We start from the raw sequence: 8649 nt of genomic DNA, 5'->3' as shown, positions 1-8649 counted from the left end.
AACGTCCACGGATGTATCGCCTGAAGAATGCTGAAAACAGTTTCTTTATAGTTTTGTACGACCCCCCCCTCTCTCTCTCTCTCTCTCTCTCTCTCTCTCTCTCTCTCTCTCTCTCTCTCTCTCTCTTTAATGAATTTTTTTTGTACAACTCTGAGATTCATTCTTCCTCCTTGAGTTGAGCACGAATGGGTCGGGTGTCTGACGAGCTTGCAAACCTCTACGGAATGCAGTCTGCGTTGAGGAGAAATAAGGGGGGCGACGGAATAAGAAAAAAATAAATAAAAAGGAAGACATTCTATTGTATGTAGGATACGCCCACAGCAACAATCGTTACTGATTGCCCGGAATATGCAGTCTCTTGCTTCTCTCTTTTATTTCTTTTTACCATTGTGCACAGACAAACAAAGCTCTATCAGATCGGAAAAAAAAAAAAAATCCCCCCTCATTTACCATTGCGTAGGTAGAGCAGACGAATCACTAAATTGGTTAGTGTTTTACCGTATAAACGTTTACATCCAACATTTTTTGTTTATGCAAACGATGACATTTTTGAGGGGTTCTTATTTACAATTCAACCTAATCAAAACACACACACACACACACACACACACACACACACACACACACACACACACACACACACACACACACACACACACAAAACCTTCATGATGTACCTGACTGCACGTCAGCCATCACGTAACGAAGATGTCATATTCCAAAAATCACGTAAATTGATCAAGTAGTTACATTTTTAACGCCGGAAATCAAATTTTATGGGTAAGCAAAAAAGGCTGTCTCACGTCGTCGTCGTCGTCGTCGTCGTCGTCGTCGTCGTCGTCTTGAAAAAAATAAAACAAAGACAGATAAGTTCATAATAATTAAAACTTGCGATATCAGTCTTGTAATGCTACCGATTTCACATTAATCGTTTTAAATCTTTAAAAAATGTTTTTCTTTATGTATAAAAATAACACTACTTAGTCAATTGATGTGAGTTTCGGGATATGACATTTCCATTATGTGACGCGTCCGTACACCATAAAGATTTTTTTTTTTTTTTAATTAGATTGAATTTTAAATTAAGACCCATTTTTTTCTTGTTAATCATGTCGTTTCCCAACCCATGTAATTTTATCGAAAGTATGCATTACTTGCATTAGTTCAACATTTTTTTTAATCATGCCTGGTCGTAATATACACATAAATATTATATTTTAATCAATATAGAAACTGAAACATGGGCGTTATGTTTTTTTCTAAACAGTTCACTTCTTTAAGTAAAAAAAAAAAAAAATACTCGAGCTGAGATCGAAACGAAAACCTAAAGACAGTGAGTCAATTAGGATCACTATGAGGCCAGCTTGCTATGATCTTTAAATAATGTTTTCAAACCTACTTATTCTTAACATAAGAAAGCTGTCATGTTTCACCACTGCGCATGCGCAGTCGTGAAACAGTTTACAAACATAAAAATCCGATGTGTTTGCCTCACCAAGAATCATTTTTTTTTAACTTTGACCCTTTAGCAGCCCTTTTCTCCAGATGAAAACCGATTAAAAAGTTTTTACACATGTCTGAATACCCTATGTACCAAATTTCAAGTCTGTATATCAAAAATTCGCTTCTTTCTTAGAACTGCACGCCTGTGGAACTCTGTTCCGTCTGCCTGCTTCCCACCTGACTACAACTTGGATGTCTTTAAGTCCAACGTTGACAAATTCCTAATGCACCGCCCTCTTAAGTAAACACTTCATTAAATCTCCACACTAACGTACTGTACTTGTAATAACCCTTATCCCTGAGTGGCTTCCGGGCCTTGATAAGTGGTGACCACCGTGTGTAAAAAAAAAAAAAAAAGAGTATATAGGTGGAGAATTGTCCTCACACACACACACACACACACACACACACACATTCCCACTTTTATAGATATATAAATTACTAGCGGGGCTACTCGGCGTTGATCGGGACCGTATAAACAATGAGAAAATTGAATTTGATTTTGAATATATTTGTTATTCTTAGGAGAGAGGAATTTTTAATGTCCATGTATCATTTGCTATTTCGACCAAAAGGATATTTTACTTACCTAGGACGGGTATTACAGGTATGAAATAATTGTATCTTACCTAGGGTAGGTAATTTACAGCATGTATATGAAATAATTTTACCTTTGCAAGGACGGGTAATATACAACACATATTTAAGATAATCTTACCTATACTAAGAGGGGTAATTTAAATACATATATGAAACAATTTCAGATACCTTTTTTTACCCCAAAACGGACATTACTCTCTCCAACCCAACCCCCAAAAGAAAACGCAAGAGTACGTTTAAAATTAACATAATCATGCTTCTTTCTACCCATGACTACAACCATCACGTCATTCCCGGATGATAACATAAAAAATTCAAAAAAATATAGATTATAGAAACTGGCCTAGTAAACTTTCATAGAAAACCAACAATATATATGTATTAATCTAATTTTGAGATCGTAAACTGTTTAACCCATATCCGGAATCGACTTCGCAAATGAAGTAATTTGGAGATAGAAAATTGTTTAAGCCATTTACGTTACAAACTTTATATTCTGCCACCCTCATTTAATCCAGAACGACGCTGATTATTCTGCTAGTATATATTTGCCCCTATCTCATTCAATCCCGAGCAATGCCAGGAATTTTGCTAATATATATTTCTATGAATCTCCTTCAATCCCTGGTAATGCCGGGGATATTGCTAGTAAATTTTCTCACCTATCTCATTCAATCTTGAGCAACGCCGGGTATTCTGCTAGTGTATATGTGCAGCTATCTAATACAATCCAGGGTGATGCCAAATATTTGCCTATTCTGTATTTGTACCTATATCATTCATCCCCAGGCGATGCCAGGTATTCTGTTAGTATTCATTTGCACCTGCATTATTAAATCCAGGGCGATGGAGGGTATTCTGCTAATATATATTTCCACCTATCTCATTCAATCCTGGGCGACGCCGGGTATTTTGTTTGTATATATTTCCACTGGTGTAATTACATCATGGGCAATGCGGGGTATTCTGTTAATATATATTTCCACCTCTCTAATTCAAACCCAGGTGACGCTGGCTATTCTGCTTGTACATATATACACATATCCCATCTAATTCCAGGTGACGCTGGGTATTGTGCTAGTACCTATTTCCACCTAATTCATCTGATTCCGGGCGATGCCAGGTATTCTGCTAGTAAATATTTCCACCTATTTAATCAAATCCCGGGCAACGCTGGATATTCTGCTAGTAAAAATTTCAACCTATCTCATACAATCCCGGGTGACACCGGGTATTTTGCTAGTACATATATCAATCTATTTCATCCAATTCCGGGCGACGCCAGGTATTCTGCTAGTACATGTAATCCAATCCCGGGGAATGCCAATAATTCTGCTAGTACATATATAACACTTTCTCATCCAATCCCGGGCAACGCTGGGTATTCTGCAAGTATATATATCTACCCATGTCATCCAATCCTGGGTAGCGCCAGGTATTCTGCTTGTACATATATCTACCTTACTCATCCAATCCTGGGCAATGCAGGGTATTTTGCTAGTACATATATCAACCTATCTCATACAATCCAGAGCGACGCCGGGTATTCTGCTAATACATATATTCACCTAAGTCATACGATCCCGGGCGATGCTGGGTATTCTGATAGTACATATATCACCCTTTCTCATCAAATCCCAGGCAACGCTGAGTATTCTGCTCGGAAACATTCTACCTATTTACTCCAATCCCTAGCAACGCCGGGTATTCTGCTAGCATATGTATCCACCTATCTCATCCAATCCCGGGCATCGCCAGGTATTCTGCTAGAAGATATTTCCACCTATTTCATCCAATCCAGGGCAACGCCGGATATTCTGCTAGTACATATATCTACCTATTTCATCAAATCCCGGGCAATGGCTGGTATTCTGCTAGTATATATATCAATCTATCTCATCCCATCCCAGGCATCGCCTGGTATTTTGCTAGTACATATATCCACCCATCTTATACAATCTTTGGCGATGGCGGGTATTCTACTAGTACAAATATCCACCTATCTTATCCAATCCCAGGCAACGCCAGGTATTCTGCTAGGAAACATTCACCTATTTCATCCAATCCCAAGCAACGCCGGGTATGCTGCTCGTATATATATCCACCTGTCTCATTCAATGCCGGGCGACGCCGGGTATTTTGCTAGTACATATATCCACCTATGTCATCCAATCCTGAGAGACGCTTGGTATTCTACTCGTACATATATCCACCTATCTTATCCAATCCCAGGCAACACCGGATATTTTGCTAATACATATAGTCACCCATCTCATCCAATCCCAGGCAACACTGGGTATTTTGTTAGTATATATATCCACCCATCTCATACAATCTAGGGTGATGCCGGCTATTCTGCTAGTAAAAATAACCACCTATCTTTTCCTATCCCAGATATTCTGCTAGAAAACATTCTACCTATCTCATCCAATCCCGGGCAACGTTGGGTATTTTGCTAGTACATATATCCACCTATCTCATACAATCCCGGGCAACGCCAGGTATTCTGCTAGTACAAATATCCACCTATCTTGTCCTATCTCAGGCGATGCTAGGTATTCTGCAGGGAATCATTCCACCTATTTTATCCAATCTCAGGCAATGCCGGGTATTCTGCTAGTACATATATCCACCTATGTCCTCCAATCCCAGGTGAATCCCGGGCAACACTTGGTATTTTGCTAGTACATATATCCACCTATGTCATCTAATCCTGGGTGATGCCGGGTATTCTGCTAGTACATATATCCACCTATCTCATCCAATCCCTAGTCGTAGAATACATATAAATATCTTTTAATTCATGCAGATTTCATACTTATTATTACAGAGCAATTCTCTATTGAAAAAAAAAAAAAATAAAAAAAATAATATATATATATATATATATATATATATATATATATATATATATATATATATATAATTTTTTATTACCGTATCTTTCTGTTAAGTTACATTATTGTTTCAGCTACCCGGCCGTTTTTTGGCCGTCTGTAGCTTCCTCAACGGCCAAAAAAAAAAAAAAACAAAACAAAAAAAAAAACGGCCGGGTAGCTGAAACAATAATGTAACTTAACAGAAAGATACGGTAACAAAAAATAAAACGCATATTTGCTCTACAACAGTATTGAGCACTTTCTTCAGTTTTTATTGATTACCATCTTCACTATATATATATATATATGTGTGTGTGTGTGTGTGTGTGTATATAGCGTGTCAGGAGGCGATGAAAAAAATCCAATAAAGTGTTCGATCATGGATGTGAGAGCTGAAGATGCAATATTTATTACGACAATATATATGCATATTTCAAGGTCGCACCCGTGGTTTCATTGCGCTGAATCAACCATAAGAGGTTGGAAATTCGTTGCTTCTTTTCATTTCTTATCACAAGACGTCACAACGAATTTTTAGTTAGCATTTTTATTTCTAGAACTTCATGTTAATAAGACCGGAAGAAAACGCTTAGCTTTCTCCTTTCTTGTTTTCCTATCCGACACGATCCGCTAAATGCCATCCTTCTCTTTCAATTCCAGTTAAATCCCGATGCAAGTTTCTATTTTATGCACACTCTGGCACTAAATCGAATGAAATTTAATACAAGCTATTTTGATTTTGCACTGATTCTTTCCAACCTCTTATGGTTTACTCAGCGCAATGAAACCTTGAAATATGTATATATAGTGTCATAATAAATATTGTGTATATATATATATATATATATATATATATATAAAAGTGAAATTGTCTCTGTGTTTTTATGTGTGTCTGTGTGTGTACATTTTCCTACAAAACTACTCTGTCAATTTTCAGTCTACAGACTTGAAATTTGACATAAGGAGTATTGAGATTTTGGAAAATACCTGAAATTTTAGATGTAGGTTACTTGGACATGCATCAAACTTTTTAATTTGATTTGAGCCGAAAACAATGAATATTAAGGGTGTCAAAATTCATTTTTAAAATTTGACCTCTGCGATCTCTACCAAATTACTCAGCCAATTTCTTGTCTAAACATTTGAAATTTTACATAAAGTATATTCAGACATAGGGCAAGCTTTTTAATCAGTATTTGGCCAGAAAATTGGCTGGCAAGAGGTCAACGTTCAAAAGATTTGACCTTTGCGGTCTCTAGCAAACTATTCAGCCAATTTTGGGTCTAAACATTTGAAATTTTACATAAAGAGTATTCAGACATGCAGCAAGCTTTTTAATCAGTTTTTGGACGAAACTTTGGCTGCCAAGAGGTCAAAGTTAAAAGGGTTGACCATTACAGACTCTACAAAACTCCTCCACAAATTTTGGGTCTAAACACTTGAAATTTTAGATGTAGGTTACCTGGACATGAGTCAAACTTATTAATATATATATATATATATGCACATAAAGTTATGAACAGTACATAGGGCCCAAGCAAAGCCGGGCTGAACTGCTAGTATATATATATATATATATATATGTAACAAAGTAAGGGTGTGGGTAGGTTGATGCCCCCCCGTTAGGAAGAAAGGCAAAACCACTTGGTATCAAGTTATTTATTTAAGAAACCTGAGAACTCTGTGTGTTAAAGGTTAACAAAAACTATTTACTAACTGTTTATTTGAATTCGATCAGATCTTTGAAGCGAGCCATTGTGTTATTTTTGTAAATGATAATTTAGATTAAGGACTGAGAATTCAATTTCTCAACAAAAAAGAAATAATATCCGCGTGATGTTCAGAGGGCAATATAATTGTTTATATATATATCAACAAGTCAGATGGACAAAAGAGAGAATGCGCAGAGCAGAGCGGGCTCTTGACTGGGAAATGTGCAGACGACAGACTCTCAGCTGGAAAGATAGAGAGAACACAGAAAGTCAGAGCAGAGCGGGCTTTTGACTTAAAACACATTTCTGGGAAATGCGCAGAAGACAGACTCTCAGAAAAAAGAGAATGCGCAGGTATTTATTGGAGAAGAGATGCGCAGAGAGAACACAGAAAGTCAGAGCAGAGCTGGCTTTTGACTAAGTTAAAGAGATACGGGAGAATGCGCAGGCATTTCTTGGAGAAGAGATGTGCAGAGAGGAACACAGTCAAAGCAGAGTTAGCTCTTGACTTGACACATTTCTTCAGATACCCAGAGACCGACACTCCACAAGGTTACAAGCTGATGCCTTCGACCATATTCTTAGCATAATAACACATCGCTTCCTTCAGGACTCTGAAAGAATTATAAGAACTGTACTGTTTTTTTTTTTGTTAATATATATTTGGTGCAGAATCGCTTTATCCTGTATTTTTTCTTTTACTACACAAAAAATCCACGGCTCTCTTTCGGCGACGTTCGTCGTTAAGAGGGTACACAACGAATTGGTCCAGGATATATAACTAGATGATCAACCGATAATTCGGTCACTTCCCCATACCAGTAACTTTAGACGGCCGAGAATTATCACCGGCAGTGGAAGGGTTCCGAGGTCAACGATCGTCCTCAACCGACTGGTGAAAGAGTGGGGGCGACACTAGAAATCTGGGGTGACATGTTGTCACTCAGACTCCAGGAAACACGACAGGTTGTTTTCAACAAGAATTCTTTGATAGCCTAAGTATAAACTTCTAGTGGGTGAATAATAATAATAATAATAATAATAATACTAATAATAATAATTGAATTACTACATATCATATTTCCTATAAAATGACACGATCAAAATGATATGATTACATAAGAAAATTTGAAAACCTGAAAATGTTCTGAAATGATAAAATCATTTTTATTTACTTTTTTGTGTTGTTATTAAATCCCAAAATTTCCCCAATAACCTGGCTTTATCAAGGAGATGCCAGTCCGATTAAGTTTTTTTTCTTCTTCTTCTTCATAATGATGTAATAAGAGGTCGAAGCCTCCCGAAGAGAAGATACGTCCTGTCTCGGTAACTGTTTCGTATGTTGTCGCTTGGTTTAAGCGCAAAATTTAAGCAATATAAAATCACACACTCTAGAAAACATTTTTTTTAATGAATTTCAATGAGAAAATTTGAAAACCTGAAAATGTTTTGAAATGATAAAAAAAAAAAAAAAAACTTAATCGGACTGACATCTCCTTGATAACGTCAGGTTATTGGCGAAAATTCGGAATTTAATAACAACAAAAAAAAAAAGTTTATTTACTTTTTTTTTTTAATCATTTAACAACATTTTCAGGTTTTCAAATTTTCTTATTTAAATTCATCTTGAATTTGTTTTTTCACGACGTTTCAGCCAACTATTCTTCTGACCTTCGTCATGTGGTTACCGCAACGGGATAGGAACTCCGAATCTCCCAATTGCGTCTTCACTTTTCCACAAGCGCCGACGGGAGCTTGGCGAATACTCAGTAGATGGCAGATGGTTTGCTTCAGTGTTGTGGAAGGTCATGTTGGTAATGTTTTTGACGTATGACTAAATGAAGTAGTCCAGTGGTTTCAGGTCGAGGGGAGGAGGAGGGCCAATGAGAGAAGGGTACAAAGTCGTAGCACTCCTTCTGAAGCCAAGCCTGGGTCTCTTTGGACTTGTGAGCAGG

Source organism: Euprymna scolopes, chromosome 12, assembly GCF_053919585.1.
Source record: "Euprymna scolopes isolate OS-2025 chromosome 12, ASM5391958v1, whole genome shotgun sequence".
NCBI lineage: Eukaryota > Metazoa > Mollusca > Cephalopoda > Sepiida > Sepiolidae > Euprymna > Euprymna scolopes.
This window is presented reverse-complemented; position numbering follows the sequence as displayed.